The sequence below is a fragment of the Dromiciops gliroides genome, chromosome 1 (assembly GCF_019393635.1).
Source record: "Dromiciops gliroides isolate mDroGli1 chromosome 1, mDroGli1.pri, whole genome shotgun sequence".
Taxonomy (NCBI): Eukaryota; Metazoa; Chordata; class Mammalia; order Microbiotheria; family Microbiotheriidae; genus Dromiciops; species Dromiciops gliroides.
Window position 1 is genome coordinate 678,048,978 of NC_057861.1, and position 3,900 is coordinate 678,052,877.

The following is a 3,900-nucleotide window of genomic DNA, read 5'->3' on the forward strand; positions in this document are numbered from 1 at the left end:
TAAACAAGACCAGGTCTGCCTCCCTTTCAGCATCCATTAGAGTCCTATCTGCCCCAAGCAATCTCCTATCGCTGTCTTGATGCCTTTCTTTCTTCCCGCACCAGTCTGACCACTCCTTGGTTTCCTTACCTGGATTATTCATTTTCTATTCCCAAACCAAGGGTAGTTCCCAAAGCTCTGTCTTCATCTGTTCATACTTTAGGGGGATTTAACTGGCAACCAGCTGAGGGCAAGCTCTATGATGGATGAGAGAACCATGGGCTGGGTGTCTGGTTGGAGGGTCGGGGGGAAATATGGTTTCTAGGAGAAAAGAGTTGAGAAGGAGTGCAGAGGGACCCCCCCCCCCACACACACTCTAACTCTTCCTCCCCCCCCTGCCCCTGCCCCAAACAAATATAACCAAATTCACAGCTTTTCTGGCTTCCTAATAGAGCCTGGCCCCTTGCTGGGCAGCTCTGATTATGAGAAACTTCTTCCTTGTATTAGACTGAACTGGTGCTCCCTGTAATTCCCCTTTTGTTCTCCTAGTTCTGCCCAAGGGACCAAACATTCTTTTCATTGCCTTTGGGAATGGGAACTAAATTGTTTAAAGGCAGCTTAGGTGGCCAGTGGATAGAGCCCTGGGCCTCCGGTCAGGAAGACTCATCTCCCTGAGTTCGAATCTGGCCTCAGATACTTCCTAGCTGTGTGACCCTGGGGGAGGTCCCTTAACCCCGTTTGCCTCAGTTTCCTCATCTGTAAAATGAGCTGGAGGAGGAAGTGCAAACCACTCCTGTACCTTTGCCAAGAAAACCCCAAATGGGGTCATGAAGAAGGAGATGTGACTGAAAAACGTCTGAAAAAACAAATCAATCCCCAGTATTTTTCCAGTTCTTTTGTTTTGTTAAGTGATTTGAATTCATGATCATTTGGTGTGCTTTGGTAAAGGAAGTATTGGTTGGGGCTGGTCAACCATAGAGCTAAGTAGAGAATTACCTCGGTAGTACCATAGACTAGGGTGTAGGTGAGAAGGGCATCGTTAGAAGAGGCCCTGAGTGTTAGATTTACTTAAGATCTATAGCTAAATGACAATTCCAATGGAAAAGATCCGAGGGTTTCAGCAGCTTTCAAATTCAAGGTGAGTCAACAGGGTGACATGATGACTATGTTATTCAGGGCTGTGTTGAGAGACCCGGGAGGTCCCATTATGCTCTGCCCTGGTCAGACCACATCCGGAGTATCGTGTTCGGTTCTGGGCGCTGTATTTTAAGAAATGGAAAGATGAACTGGAACTCTTCCAGACCAGGGCAAAAAGGAGGCCGAAAGGCCTGGAAAACATGTTGTAAAAGGATTCATAGGAGAGACTGGGAATTTTTGTCCCACAGATGAAAAAAAACTAGAGGGACAAGGCAACCATCTGCTTCTTCCTCCCTGTGTGCCTCACCTTCCTCATCTGTTTAAAAAAGACGTTGCCGGGGGCAGCTAGGTGGCACAGTGTATAGAGCACCGGCCCTGGATTCAGGAGGACCTGAGTTCAAATCTGGCAGACTGGATGACCTCCTAGTCTTGGTCCTCCATCCCCTGGGGGTTGGGGGTGCTTTCTTTGGTTTCATTCTTTTTCTCACTCCCAAGCTTAGACCCCAGGAACCAGGATAAGGAGTGACTGTCTAGAATGAATCTGGTCAAGTATCTTCTCCTAAGCTCTTTTTTTTTTTTTTGGCAGGGCAATGAGGGTTAAGTGACTTGCCCAGGGTCACACAGCTAGTAAGTAAGCTCTTGATAAGTACTCCCCTAGAATTAGTTTGGATGTGTGCTGGATTTATTTGAATGCAAGCTCCCTGAAGGCAAAGACTATTTTAATTTTATTTTTTGTCTATGTCTGGCACCTAATAGGTGTTTAATTTTAATTTTTTATATTATTATTTTTTTTTTTTTAGTGAGGCATTTGGGGTTAAGTGACTTGCCCAGGGTCACACAGCTAGTAAGTGTTAAGTGTCTGAGGCCAGATTTGAACTCAGGTACTCCTGACTCCAGGGCCAGTGCTCTATCCACTGTGCCACCTAGCTGCCCCTCCCTAATAGGTGTTTAATGGATACTGGTTGACTTGAATTCTCAGGCTACAGATCTCAGTAGAGATCTTCACTGATTCTACACCGGTGCTCATCAGTGAGGCCCATGAAGGTCAGTAGGCCATCCCTTCAATGACCTGGCGTGGGTGCTAAGCATCCAGAATGTTTCCCCCATTTATCCTTTGCTGCCAGACAGGGAAGGCTCTACAGGCCAATGGCTGGGACCTCCCAGAGCTCCAGAGTCATTTATTAGGATGACCATCTATCAGAAAGATAAGGGACTGGCTCAGGGCATAGCCCCAGGAACAGGAAGAAGCTGTCAGCTGCCTGCAGAGATAACCAGTCTGGGCAGGCTGGTCCCCTGCCTAAGGGCAGGGATCCCTGGAGGAGCTCACGTCTGCTCATCACCCAGGCTGGACAGGCCTTGCTCAGAACCACCTCTGGGCTTCCCATAGGAAGGAAGACGCCCTGTAGATGGTGATGGCTTATCAGCATGTCCGTCTGCCTGGGTGTGGTGGGAGGGAGACAGAGTCCTCTCCCCACGTTCCTCACGAAGTCATGGATGCTGTCCATAATCTTCTGGCTGGCATTATAGGTCAAATACTGTCTGACCTCCAACTGATGGGGGGCAGGATCATAGATTATGAGCTTGGAGGGACCTTAGAGGCCATGCAGGCCAAACTTAGTCTCACCCGACTAAGTAGTAGAAGAGGCAGGATTTGAACCCAAATCCTCTGAATACAGCAGATCCTAAACTTTGATTCTCCCCAGCACAGAGGTCAGTGCTCTGTGCAAGACAGGTGCTTCATTAACATGGAATACATGATATTTTCATGAGGGATAATGATAAATTAGATTTTCTGCTGAATTAGCATGCTAACAATAACAATTCAATTTCATATCACACATTATTATCTATAAGGCACGCTCCCCACAATAGCCCCATAGCTAGTGTAAGTCAGGTCAAGTCAACCAGCATATATTAAATTCCTACTCTGGGCCAAGCATTGGATTTAGGGTATTATAAATAATCCCCATTGAGTAGATGAGGAAACTGAGGCAGAGCTAGAGTCAGAGCTGAGCATCAAACCTGAGTCTCCTCGGTACTGGTCCAATGTGCTTTCCATGATGCCAACCTGCCTTTTGAGTCACACATGGTAGGTGTCAGCAACACACAGTCACAGCCACTCCTGCTTTCTACACCCACACTCCTCTGTATGGCTTTCCAAAGATATTTGAATGATGGTAATCATTATTTCATGGAACCTTAAAATGTCCAGTCCAGAATGGATCTGAAAAATTATCTCATGCAACCGTCATCACTTTATTTTTGTTATCTGAGGTTTTGTTATTGCCTTTTGGTATTGCCCGATAGTCATTTCTGCTAACCTTTACAGTGAGCTCTCCCTAATACCGAAGAAAATAGCATTTAATTTAATTTAACATCAGAATCCCTTCATTTTAGAGGATGTGATGGAGGCCGAGATGGAAAGAGCCTTGTTCCAAGATCCCCGGAGTGAAGACTAGCGTTGAGGATCATGATTTTTTCTACCATGCTGTTTCCTTCCTTATTCCCAAATAGTCAGCAATAAGCATTCATGACCTACATTTTAGCAAAGTTTTTGGCAAAAAGCATCTCACATTATTCTTATGGAGAAAAAAGAGATATGAGCTGGGCACTAATAGTACCCAGATCTGGATTCAGAACTGGTCAGATGGCCAAACCCAAGGAACCAAGTCAACTTGGAGAGAGGTCTTCAGTGTAGTGTCCCAGGAATCTTGGCTTGGCCCTGTGCTGTTTAGCATTTTTTTGATCGATGATTTGAATCAAGGCGTAGAAGGTGTGTTCCTC